Here is a 13,979-nt window from a genome sequence, read left to right as displayed (position 1 = left end):
CTGGATTTCATCGTTTCTTATGGCTGAGTAGTATTCCATTGTGTATATATACCACAGCTTCTTTATCCATTCGTCCCTTGATGGGCACTTAGGTTGCTTCCAAGTCTTGGCTGTTGTGAATAACGCTGCAATGAACACAGGGGTGCATGTATCTTTACGCATGGGTGTTTTCAAGTTCTTTGGATAAATACCCAGCAGTGGAATAGCTGGATCATATGGTAGCTCTATCCTTGATTTTTTGAGGAATCTCCATACTGTTTTCCATAGTGGCTGTACCAGTTTGCACTCCCACCAGCAGTGTGTGAGAGTTCCCTTCTCTCCACATCCTCTCCAACACATGTTGTTTCCTGTCTTGTTAATTATAGCCATTCTGACAGGCATGAGGTGATACCTCATCTTAATTTTGATTTGCATTTCCCTGATAGTTAATGATTTTGAACATCTTTTCATGTGTCTGTTGGCCATCTGTATATCTTCTTTGGAGAAATGTCTGTTCAGATCTTTTGCCCATTTTTAATTGGGTTGTTAGTTTTTTTGTTGTTGAGATGCATGAGTTCTTTATATATTTTGGAGATTAAGCCCTTATCAGAAGTATGGTTTGCAAATATCTTCTCCCAATTGTTAGGTTGTCTTTTCGTTTTGTTGATGGTTTCCTTTGCTGTGCAGAAGATTTTTAGTTTGATGTAGTCCCATTTGTTTATTTTTTCTATTGTTTCTCTAACCCGGTCAGACATGGTGCTCGAAAATATGTTGCTAAGACCGATGTCGAAGAGCGTACTGTCTATGTTTTCTTCTAGAAGTTTAATAGTTTCAGGTCTTACATTCAAGTCTTTAATCCATTTTGAGTTAATTTTTGTGTATGGTGTAAGGTAAGGGTCTACTGTCATTTTTTTGCATATGGCTATACAGTTTTCCCAACACCATTTGTTGAAGAGACTTTCTTTTCTCCATTGTATGTTCTTGGCTCCTTTGTCAAAGATTAGCTGTCCATAGATGTGTGGGTTTATTTCTGGGTTTTCGATTCTATTCCATTGATCTGTGTGTCTGTTTTTGTGCCAGTACCGTGCTGTTTTGGTTACTATAGCTTTGTAGTATATTTTGAAATCAGGGAGTGTGATACATCCAGCAATGCTCTTTTTTCTGAGGATTCCTTTAGCTATTCGGGGTCTTTTGTTGTTCCATATAAATTTTAGGATTCTTTGTCCTATTTCTGTGAAAAGTGTTGTTGGAACTTTGATAGGGATTGCATTGAATCTGTAGATTGCTTTGGTAAGTATGGACATCTTAACGATGTTAATTTGTCCAATCCAAGAACACGGAATATCTTTCCATTTCTTTGTGTCTTCTTCAATTTCTATCAGCAATGTTTTATAGTTTTCGGTGTATAGATCTTTCACCTCTTTAGTTAAGTTTATTCCTAGGTATTTTATTCTTCTTGTTGCAATTGTAAATGAGATTGTATTCTTAATTTCACTTTCTGCAACTTCCTTGTTAGTGTGTAGAAATGCAACTGATTTTTGCATGTTGATTTTGTATCCTGCAAATTTACCGTATTCTTTTTTTACTTCTAAAAGTTTTTCGTGGATTCTTTAGGGTTTTCTGTATATAAAATCATGTCATCTGCAAATAGTGAGAGTTTCACCACTTCCTTTCCAATTTGGATCCCCTTTATTTCTTTTTCTTGCCTGATTGCTCTGGCTGGGACTTCAGGTACTATGTTAAATAGGAGTGGTGACAGTGGGCATCCTTGTCTGGTTCCTGTTCTTAGAGGGATAGCTTTCAGTTTTTCAGCAGTGAGGATGATATTAGCTGTGGGTTTGTCATATATGGCCTTTATTATGTTGAGGTACTTTCCTTCTATCCCCATTTTATTCAGAGTTTTTATCATAAATGGATGTTGTATCTTGTCAAATGCTTTCTCTGCATCTATTGAGATAATCATGTGATTTTTATTCTTTATTTTATTAATGTGGTGTATTACATTGATTGATTTGTGAATGTTGAACCCTGCCTGCATACCTGGAATAAATCCCACTTGATCATGGTGTATAATCTTTTTAACGTATTGTTGTATGCGATTTGCTAGTATTTTGTTGAGGATTTTTGCATCGATGTTCATCAATGATATTGGCCTGTGATTTTCTTTTTTCCTGTTGTCCTTGTCTGGTTTTGGTATCAGGGTAATTTCGGCTTCGTAGAATGAGTTAGGGAGCTTCCCCCACTCCTCCATTTTTTGGAAGAGTTTCAGAAGGATAGGTATTAAGTCTTCTTTGAATGTTTGGTAGAATTCACCAGGGAAGCCGTCTGGTCCTGGACTTTTATTTTGGGGGAGGTTTTTGATTACTGTTTCCATCTCCTTACTGGTGATTGCTCTATTCAAATTCTCTACTTCTTCTTGATCCAGTTTTGGAAGGTTGCATGATTTTAAGAATTTATCCATTTCTTCCAGATTGTCGAATTGGTTGGCATATAGCTTTTCATAGTATTCTCTTATAATCTTTTGTATTTCTGAGGTGTCTGTTGCAATTTCTCCTCTTTCATTTCTAACTTTACTTATTTGTGCCTTCTCCCTTTTTTTCTTGGTGAAACTAGCTAAAGGTTTGTCAATTTTGTTTGTCTTTTCAAAGAACCAGCTCTTGGTTTTATTAATTTTTTCTATATTTTTTAGTCTCTATTTCATTTATTTCTGCTCTGATTTTTATTTCCCTTCTTCTACTGATTTTGGGCTTTGTTTGTTCTTCTTTTTCCAGTTCCTTTAGGTGGATTGTTAAATTGTTTATTTGAGATTTTTCTTGTTTGTTGAGATAGGCCTCTATTGCTATAAACCTCTCTCTTAGAACCACTTTTGCTGTATCTCATAAATTCTGGCATGTAGTATTTTCATTTTCATTTTTCTCCAGGTATTTTTTTATTTCTTCTTTGATTTCTTCATTGACCCAGTCGTTGTTCAGTAGCATTTTGCTTAATCTGCACGTATTTGTGGCTTTTCTGATTTTCTTCCTATAGTTGATTTCTAGTTTCATACCGTTGTGGTCAGAAAAAATGCTTGGTATTATTTCAATCTTCTTAAATTTATGGAGACTTGTTTTGTGGCCTAATATGTGATTAATCCTGGAGAATCTTCCCTGTGCATTTGAAAAGAACGTGTATTCTTTGGTTTTGGGATGGAATGCTCTGTATATATCTACTAGGTCCATCTATTCTAGAGTGTCATTTAAGGCCAAAGTTTCCTTATTGATCTTCTGTTTGGATGACCTATCCATTGGTGTAAGTGGAGTGTTAAAGTCCCCTACTATTATTGTGTTACTGTCTATTTCTGTTTTTATGTCTGTTAATAATTGCTTTATATATTTAGGTGCACCTACATTGGGTGCGTAGATATTTACAAGTGTTATATCCTTTTGTTCAATTGTTCCCTTGATCATTATGTAATGCCCTTCTTTGTCTCTTTTTACAGTTTTTGTTTTAAAGTCTATTTTGTCTGTTATGAGTACTGCTACCCCGGCTTTCTTTTCATTGCCATTTGCGTGGAGTATCTTTTTCCATCCCTTCACTTTCAGTTTATGAGTGTATTTAGGTGTGAAGTGTTTCTCTGGTATGCGGCATATATAGGGGTCTTGGTGTTTTATTCAATCAGCCACCCTATACCTTTTAATTGGGGCATTTAGTCCATTGACATTTAAAGTAGCTATTGATAAGGATGTGCTTACTGCCATTTTTTAACGTTTTTTCTCAGTGTTTTAGTAGTCCTTCTCTGTTCCTTTCTCCTTCTATACAGAATTGATGGTCTCTTTAGTTTGACCTCTGTCTGAAAGCTCTACGCTTTAACTCCCCTCCTCCCTCATTTTATGTTTTTGATATCATATCTAACCTCTTTTTTGTGCATTTGTATCCAATGCCCTCATCATGGAAATAGATAATTTTTCCTAATTGTGGTCTTCTCTTTTCCCCTTAAATCAGTCCCTTTAACATTTCTTGTAGCACTGGTTTCTTGGTGACAAACTCCTTTAATTTTAACTTGTCTGGGAAATTTTTGATCTCTCCTTCCATTTTGAATGATAATATTGCTGGGTAGAGTATTCTTGGTTATAAGTTTTTTCCTTTTAGCACTTTAAATATATTGTGCCACTCTCTTCTAGCCTGTAAGGTTTCTGCTGAGAAGTCAGCTGATAGCCTTATGGGGTTTCCTTTGTATGTAACTTGTCTTTCTCTGGCAGCTTTTAGGATTCTCTCTTTATCTTTAATTCTGAACATTTTGATTATGATGTGTCTTGGTGTGGGCCTCTTTGGGTTTATCTTGTTTGGGGCTCTCTGTGCTTCCTGTACCTGGATGTCTGTTTCCTTCCTTAGGTTAGGGAAGTTTTCATCTATTATTTCTTGAAATAGATTCTCTGCCCCTTTGTCTTGCTCTTTGCCTTCCGGGACACCTATAACATGGATGTTAGTGTGCTTGATGTTGTCCCAGAGGTCCCTTAGACTGTCCTCACTCTTTTTATTTCTTTTCTCTTTTACCTGTTCAGCTTGGGTAATTTCTTCTAGTCTTTTGTCCACCTTGCAGATCTGTTCTTCTGTATCCTCTACTCTGCTTTTGAGTCCCTCTAGTGAATTTTTCATTTCCAGTATTGTATTATTCATTTCTGATTGGTTCTTTTTTATATCTTCCATTTCTTTGTTGACATTCTCACTGAGTTCGTCTATTCTTCTCCCCACATCAGTGAGCATCCTTAACACTCTTAGTTTGAACTCTCTGTCAGGTAGGTTTCTCATTTCTGTTTCACTTAGTTCCTTTTCTGGAGTTTTGTCCTGTTCCCTTACTTGGAATGTATTCCTTTGCCTCCTCATTTTGACTCTTTCCCTGTGTTTGTGTCTAAATATTAGGTAGGTCAGCTTCGTCTCCTGCTCTTGGATTGGTGACCTTATACAAGTGATGCCTTGGTGTCCTGCAGTGTGCTTCCCTTAGTTCTCAATGTTCCAGGGGTGACCCCATGTGGGCTATGTGTGTCCTTTTGTTGTGGCCTCTTTGCTCTCCCTGTATGTGCCCAGGTAGGCCAAGTTATGCTCCTGGTTAGCTGTTTTAATGCTCAGCTGTTTGTAGTTGTTGTGGGCCCTTCAGTCTCTTTATCAGGTGTGGGGAGCCCCAGCAAAGTTGGCTGCAAGTTCTAATACCACATTTGTGTTACAGTATTTCTTTTAAGTGATTAGGCCCCCACTTGGCAGGTTCTTAAGCTCAGGGGCTTACAATTGTTATAAGCCTCCAGCCTTTAGGTCTCTTGTCAGCTCTCTGAGGATTGCAGCTGTGTGGGGGTCGCCTCAGTCACAGGAGCACCCAATTGTTTCAGACTTTGGAAGGTGGGGCAAACCCCCATGTGGGTCTTTGAGAAGCACAAGTCTTCTGCAGCTGACAAGCCCTGCCACCCACAGGTCCACACACACAGTCAACACAGTCCGGACCCGTGTGGTCGCCCCAACCTCCCGCAGTGGACCCAGTCTCTCCACGGCAGGAGCTCCACACAATCCACCACTGCCCCACACTCTCCACCCACTCCTTGGGCATGCCCTGCCCCACTGAAGTCGGCTCAGTTTCCAGGCTGCAGAGAATCCAGTCACCAATCTATGCAGTCCCACAAGTTGCCTGAGGGCTTGTTGTTGGGTGGGGCCAGTCTGTAGGTTGGGCTGCCTGCCCTGGCTGAACTGGATTAAATCAGTGCTCTAGTGGGTGGGGCAGACCTGGGCTGGTGACATGGGCTAGCAGGCCCTAGGGAGAACTCCAATGGCGTCTGTGTCAACACGCCCACACCAGGCCACAACAATTGCTGCCGCCAATGTCCCAGTCCCTGGACAGGTCTCATCTATCACCGAGATGCACTCAGGGCCTATCAGGTGAGTCTCTCTTCACCAAAGCACTATGCACCTTTCTTTCTGGTGATTTTAGGTTGCTTTCTGAAACCGGTGAGTTTGCGCATGGGCCCTTTAAGAGCCAGTTTTAATTTCTTTGTGAACCAGCTTTTCTGGTGGTACTCCCCAATGTTTTAGTAGCAGGCAAAGTCAGATATTATGCCCGTTGTGTCAATTGTGCTGGGTCTGCAAAATGCCCACAGCAGGGGCACTCCGGGCTCAGGGCCCCGCGCCTCCAGGGAGGGCTGCGTACCTGTGGGCTGTTCCCGGGCAGCCGTGAGGCTCTGCGGCTCGTGAAGGCGGCGTTTTTCCTCTCCAGAAGGGAGTTTCTGCCTCTTCCACCTCAATTAGAATTGTCCTTTCTTGCAGAAGTTCCTCTTATCCAGTTTTCAGTTCTGTCTCAGGGGATATTTTTCCACGAGTAGTTGTAAATTGGCTGTGTCTGCGGGAGGAGGTGAGTTCAGAGTCTGCCTATGCCGCCATCTTGACTTCTCCCCACTTAATAATTCTTGAATGAGTTTGTAAACTGGCTTTTTCTAAGGAATGCAAAATGAATAATTGAGCAAAACCCAATCTAATCTAGAAATAAGTGTTATAGTGTTCATTAAATACAAGCATACCTTGGAGATATTGCAGGTTCCGTTCCAGACCACTGCAATAAAGAGAGTCACACGAATTTTCTGATTTCCCAGTGCACATAAAAGTTATGTTTATACTATACTGTAGTCTATTAAGTGTGCAATAGCATTAAGTCTAAAAACAAAGTACATGCCTTAATTAAAAATCCTTTATTGCTAAAAAATGCTAACCATCATCTGAGCCTTCAGCAATTTGTAATATCTTTGCTGGTGGAGGATCTTGTAAAAAATGAAATATCTGCGAAGCACAATAAAGCAAAGTGCAATAAAACAAGGTATGTCTGTAATTATTCTTACCAAAAAATTAATCATATGCATCCCCCATTCCCTACTTGTATCACTTAGTCCTATTGATTTTACTTTCTAACGTTTACTCAATCTCTCCCTTCCCCCTATTCCCACCGTTACTGCTTTAGTTTATGATGCTGTCACAAACGTCCCTGTCCATTGTATTTTGTCCTGACTTCTTTCTCTAAATTTAGAATCTTCTAGGGCTGGCCCAGTGGCGTAGTTGTTAAGTTCATGTGCTCCACTTTGGCAGCCTGGGTTTGCAGGTTCAGATCCCAGGCCCAGACCTACACACCGCTCATCAAGCCATGCTGTGGCAGTGTCCCACATACAAAATAGAGGAAGATTGCCACAGATGTTAGCTCAGGGCCAATCTTCCTCACCAAAAGAAAAACAAATAAATAAGTAAATAAATAAGTAAAAGACCATCTTTAAATTCAGAATCTTCTGTCCTCTAGTCCGTTCTCCATTTCATTATCAGAACAATCTTTTCAAGACACAGCTCTTCATTTATCTTCTTGAGAGAAAAAAAAAATACAAAACCAGAAACTTGCCTTGGCTTACAAATCTTTTACCTCCGGCTTCTTGCTAACCTGTCTTCAGCTGCTGCAAGCCCCATGACAGTAAGGATCAAATATCTTTTTCAATCATTTCTTTAAGATTGTTGGACTCAGAATGTTTATTTGAAAGTTATTTTTAAATACATATTTCAACACTAGGTAATATATCTGGATCCCTGAAAGGAAAGATTAAATTATGATTCTTTCATATTTTCCCCTCCACTTTCTGTTTATCATGCTGTGCAGTATATATATTTCATTTGCAGCCACAATTCCTCTGGCTATTTAGTTATTTTTTTATTACTTGATATTTAACCAACACTTCTTTATTCCTTCACTTAAAAAAAATTTACTTATGGGTTTAATTTCATCATTAAGTATATGACACAAAATCATTCCATGAGTATATTCAGGTTTGAAAATATCTCTCCGTTATAATAACCCTCTCCAGGCTTGTTTTAATACTTGTAAGTCAGACTTTCATCCTCTGGAACTTATAGACATAGTTTAATTGTGTTGGGCTTTGAATAATGCTCAAGAGAAGTCTGAGGCCAACTTCAGCGTTAAGTTGTTTTGACAACCTGTATGACTGAAAAAACTTTTTCTTTATTTGGATGCGTCTTAATAAGAAACACATATATTATGAAGCCAATAAAAATTAAGCTTCAAGGTCACTCACTAGCAAGGTATTCACATAGGTCCTATGTTTATGGAAAAATAAGATACTTCAGCCACTTAAGATTTGTGTCTTATTCAATTCTGACTTTCCCTTTGTCATATAAAGTAAGGTTAGTGTGGCCTTAGGCATTTTGGGAATTGGGTTAACTAAAAATGAAGTTTACTGTGGTTTTAGTGTTATGTTTATGTGGTTCACAGTCAATTTTGTGTGCAGTTAAATTATTAGCAGCAGTCTAGGTGTTAAAATCACTTCCAGGAATAATCCTCCCTCTCACTGTGCTGACTGTCCAGATATCAAGACACTAAGACACAGATGCAGGGATGAAGGTACAATATGAGTACGTTCTGTGACGCCCAGCAACCGAATTATGTAGGCAGGAAAATGGTTTGAAAAGTATGAAGCTAGAATCTAGACTGTGAAACATTCTTCCAAATGTTAGGGGGAAAGGCTGCAAACTTTAATAGAAGTTTTCCTAAAACTGCTAGCAGTCTTAAAAATTACATGTCGGGGCCGGCCCCGTGGCTTAGCAGTTAAGTGCGTGCACTCCGCTACTGGCGGCTCCGGTTCGGATCCCGGGCGCGCACCGATGCACCACTTCTCCAACCATGCTCAGGCCGCGTCCCACGTACAGCAACTAGAAGGATGTGCAACTATGACATACAACTATCTACTGGGGGGGCTTGGGGGGCAAAAAAAAAAGGAGGAGGATTGGCAATGGATGTTAGCTCAGAGCCGGTCTTCCTCAGCAAAAAGAGGAGGATTAGCATGGATGTTAGCTCAGGGCTGATCTTCCTCAAAAAAAAAAAAAAAATTACATGTCATTGTTAAATAACATTTTGAGAAGCTGTAATAAGCTATTCTGAGTTCTCAATATTAAATAGTAACTTATACTAAAGGAAATAATTACCATTGTGTCCTTTTTGAGGAAAAAGCAGTGCAATATAGTTATCCTGTGAAAGAAAATAAAAATTAATGCTTTCAATAAACGTAGGGGAGAAAAGTATTGTAGTGGTGTATCAAAGATTTAATTAATGGAAATACTATTTTGTTTTTGGATTTTGTGGTACTAATCAAAAAATTTTAAATTTGTCATTTGTTTTTTTCTTATTCTAAATATTTACTTTGATATCTAATTTTGTATTCAAAATACTGTATTCTTTTTCTTAAAGAGAGACACCAAATTGGATAAGTTTTTGGCTAACTCCCATCTGTGTCTTTAAATCTCTCATGCTGAGTCGAAATTTCCTGTTTTAAGGTTTGACTTTTCAATACGAAGATAAGCTTTGTCTTTCATTGCAGTGAAATTTCTCTTCGTTAAATCTCCCTAACGCTGTTTGATTTTAATTTCATTTATTGGGTGTTCTATTTGGGAATTATTTTTATAGTCTTTGTCCTTCATATATTTTTCCCATAAGTGCCTTAATATATTTGTTAATATTATATGAGTTTATTGTGATAGGTCTAATCTTTCCTCTGTGTCAGACATTGACTTTTCAGCTATGTCTATTGTGTTCCTGGCCAGTATTGCCAAATCAGCAACTCTAGGAAATTGTAAAAAATGCTGAACTTTACTAGGTCTCTTACCTCACCTGAGGCTTTGTTGCTGTTGTTGTTTTCTCCTCCCCAGACTGTAAACAATCTGACTCCTAATTAAAGTACGTCAGTAAGAAATCTCAGAATTTGACCTTGTTACTTTCTTTTTTAGGAATTGCCTTGTGGTGTTCAGGAAGGGGTTAGAAACTTGTCATGCCAAAATTTTCCATATTTTTGCTTCTTCATATGGCCATCAGTATTGCAATTGTTTAAAATACAGTGTTTAGTTTTTTGTGTGTTTCTTTTAGGTTTTTAAGAAATAGAAAGTATTTGATAAAACTTAATTCCATCAAAATTATTTGGATATTTTTGCATGTTTATTATTTTATTTTTCATATGGTTATGTTTAACCATATAGAATATATTTTGTGTGTGTGGATTTGTGTATTGTAAAATTCAGAGATTAAACCTTTTATGATGAGTAATGGGTCAACTTGTAAACTTGAACATTGTTTTTAATAATTTTCTAGTTTAGAGCTAGAAAAGAACATCAAGCATATTGTACATTCTGTTCCTGTTTTTCCAATAGTTATACATGTACTTTCTTCTTTTATAATGTATATTACATAGATTAGAAGAGTTATTTTTAAAAGTATGTTCTATGAAACTCAAAGGCAAGAAGATGAAGGGGTTCTGGGTTCATGATCTTCTTAAATTCATGGCGGTCTCACTCCTGTGTGATTCACCTATTACACTTCTGCAAACAATTTAATTTGACAAAAATATTCAGCTCTTGAAAATTGTTTATTTTTCGTGAATAAATTCAATTAAAAAAATGATCTGAACAGTAGGCTCACAGCAAGCATTCTTTTCTTTTCCATGTATGTAATTAGCGTGCATCTCAGATATATTCATATATTTTTAAAAATCTTGTTCTTGATTTATTTTCCTTCTTATAATTATTTCATTATATTACTACATTTACTTTGCTTCATGAGCTCCTTTAAGCAGCCTGAACTCCGTTTTAGAACGAGAGTGCTAAACCTTTATATTATGTATTTATTAATGTTAAGTGTTAATCAAATACATATAAAATAAGCAATTAAGGATATGCAACTGTCTTCTATTATGAACACATCCCTTTCATGCCTTCCAAATTCAAATTCCAAATTCTTCCTGCTGTTCAGTTAGAAAATTTTTCTAATATTTCCTGCTTGGAAAATTATGTTTTCTGAACTTATTATTAACAGAAATTTCCATTTCTGTAAAATAGACTTTTGTTGTTTCCTTTTCCATCATTCAATTAACTCTCCCCCTAGCCTGCACAAAGAGTTTTAGTGCAAAATATTTTTTTATACAATAGGTCTGGATTATAACCAATATATTATGGTTGACGTGTTAATATGGAATAGTGGCTAACACCTGGATATGTTGAGGAAGCTTTTTAAAAGTTATATTGGGTTACTCTTTTACTTATTGATTAGTATTATAATTTGCTATTTGGCTATGATAAAGTAAGACTACTACAATCTCACACAATGACAACTTCCATATCACTGGACATGGCTGTTAAAATATGTGAAAGCAACTTAGTACATACTGCTGTACATATCTTGAGTTGGTCAAACAACCATTATAAGGATATGTTTAATGATTTAGTTTTAATATTTCAACTGTCAAGTGTGTTAGTTTTCAACAGTAGATACATTGCAACATTGGTACATTTTTTGACCTAGGTTTTTTGTATGCTCGCTTTGGTGGAATGCTTTCAACATTCTGATTTTCTTCACTTATCCTCTATAATTTTAGAGCAATAAATTGCCTCAGTAAGTTTTATGAGATAGTTTCAGTCTTTGCATTATTTGAAAGACTTAGTGGTTCACAAGAAATCAGAGATAAATTTTATGTTTCTACATTTAAAATGTCTACTTCATTGGAAATGAAATCAAACAGAAACTGAGATCCTATTATATTAGTGACAAAAGTAACTGTGGTAGTATAATTTAGATTCATTAATGCATTCGGTTCTCCAAGACATGTTTATAGAGAGCCTACCATTTTGCCAGGCACTTAGGATAGAAACGTGAACAAGTGGATGATCACACACATCCTGCTATAATAAAGATCATATTTTAGAGAGTGAATACAGTGTGTGTGTGCATGTGTGTGTACACCATCTACGTGTACTGTGTAAGAAAATGGTAAGTGCTGTAGAAAGAAAAATGAAGCAGGAAAGTGAAGAGTGAGCATTTACAGAGGGGAGTTCATTTTTTAAAAAGTTGTTTAGGGAGATCTCATTGAAAAATCTATGATGGAATAAAAATGAACAACATGAGTGAGTGAGCAATGAAGATATATGATAGAAATTCCAGCCAAAGCTAAGAGCCAGTTCAAAGGCAATGATGTTGCAATACATTGGGGGAATGCCATAGAGGTCACTAAAAACGTAGCTGAGAAAGTGAAGGAATGAATAGTAGGTGAATTCAAAGAGGTAGTGCAGGACCAGACTGTGTGGATCTTGCAAAAAGAGCAGTGGCATAATATGATTCATGGTTCAAAAGGATAATTTTGCTGCCATGGTAAAAATGGACTGATAAAGACAAGGACAGAATTAAGAAGATGAGTTAGAAGATTATCATAATAATCCAGATAAGAATGATCATAATTGGATCAGCTCTGTGGTAATAGAGTCAATGAGATGTCATTGGAGTCTATATATATATATATATACATATTTTTTTTTTAAGTTAGAGATAACAGAATTCTCTGAGAGATTAGAGGTGACATTCACAAAAGAAGGATCAAAGATGACTCTAAGAATATTTTGACAAAAGTATCAGAGATCTGTAAGAACTTCAAGAGGAGAAGGTTTTTGGCGGGGGTAAGTGATTAGGAACTCAGTTTGCATATGTTAAATTTAAGAAAATCAGGAAACATCTAAATGGAGATGTTAGGTAGGCAATGGATAAGAACCTAGAGCTCAAACATAAAGGTCTGAGACGGAGATATGTATTTGGTATTCATCAGCATACACGTTGTATTAGTACCTATGAGACTGAATAAGATCACCAAGAGGCTGGATGTCAATAGAAAAGAACAGAAATCCGAGGACCGTATCCTGGTGCATGCCAAATTTAAGAGGTTGTTTGGATGAGGGTATGGAGAAAGAAGAGCTAGAAAAAGAACAAGAAAATTAAGCAAGTGTGGTGTTTTGGAAGTCAAGTGTATAAAGTGAGAAAAAGTATATAAAGTGTTTCAAAGAAGAGTGAAAAATTATGTCAAATGTTGCTGATAAATCAATAAACTGAGGACAGAAAATAACCGTTGGATTTTTCAAAATGGAGATTACTGTTCCACTTAATTCTGGCTTTTCAATCTTTTGTTTGTGCCCCATTTCCAAATGGCAAGTTGCCCAAAGCAAGTCATATGGTTAAGCCCAGACCAAAGGGTAAAGAAATACACTGCACCCATTGGTGGGAAGATATTCAAATTCTTATTTCAAAGAGTAGTAATGCAGGGATGGGAAGGATTATTATGGCCATTTTTATGAAAAATCTAACATGACCTGAGATTCTTTAGACATTAAAAAGTTCATTAAATGATATTTTGGACGTTATGCTCAGTATCAGTTGCTAGAAATGCAAATGAAAACCACAATGAGATACCATAGTACTTACTAGAATGGTTAAAATTTAAAAAGACAATAGTAGGTGTTGACATGGGTGTGGACCATCTGGAACTCTCACACATGTTAGTGGGAATACAAATAGTACAGCTACTTTGACAAATAGGTTGTCAATTTCTTATAAAATTAAATGTAATGTATGACTCAGAAAATAAATTTTGTCAGAATAAGGTATTTTGTCAGAATAAGGAAAATACACGTCTATATAAAAATCTGCATATGTGAATGTTCATAGCATCTTTATTCATAATGGTCAAAACTGTAAACAACCCAAATATTCCTCACCATGTAAATCGATAAACAAATTGTAGTATATCCTTGCAACGGAATGCAATTCAGCTATAAAAAGACCTGTTAATATATGCATCATCATGGGAGTGTCAAAAGTATTCTGAAAGTGAAAGAAGCTAGACACGAAAGATTACATTATATTGTTCTATTTTTTGGAAGTTCTAGAAAAGGAAAAACTATAGTGAAAGAAAGTAGATTAGTGGTTTCATGGCGCCTAGGGGTGAGGCAAGAGAATTGCCTGCAAAAAACACAGAAGGACACTATTTGGGGCAATGGAAACAGTCCCTATCTTGATTGTAGTGGTGACCATATGACCGGATATATTTGAAAAGACCGATCAGTGGATGTTACCAAACTATCTATTTGTCATATTAATTACCCTTGGTCAAAAGTGCTTTGCACTGTACATT

At 36.8% G+C, this 13,979-nt stretch overlaps 1 long non-coding RNA gene across 4 annotated transcripts in view; it reads left to right on the top strand.

Annotated features, from left to right (window-relative positions):
- Positions 1-13,979, top strand: part of LOC147914455 (uncharacterized) — a 68,837-nt gene that overhangs the window by 29,049 nt on the left and 25,809 nt on the right. For 3 of the 4 annotated variants that reach the window (XR_015555475.1, XR_015555474.1, XR_015555472.1), the window contains exon 1: positions 5,764-5,880. The exons of the other annotated variant lie outside the window; for it this stretch is intronic. This is a non-coding gene — a long non-coding RNA (uncharacterized LOC147914455). Of the gene's footprint in view, positions 1-5,763; positions 5,881-13,979 lie in introns of those variants that run through there. 4 annotated transcript variants of the gene reach the window in all.

The sequence above is a fragment of the Ceratotherium simum genome, chromosome 20 (genome assembly GCF_057802395.1).
Source record: "Ceratotherium simum simum isolate JZ-2026a chromosome 20, ASM5780239v1, whole genome shotgun sequence".
Lineage (NCBI taxonomy): Eukaryota > Metazoa > Chordata > Mammalia > Perissodactyla > Rhinocerotidae > Ceratotherium > Ceratotherium simum.
The sequence above is the reverse complement of the archived record's forward strand: the minus strand, read 5'-3'. Positions and strand labels throughout refer to the sequence as shown.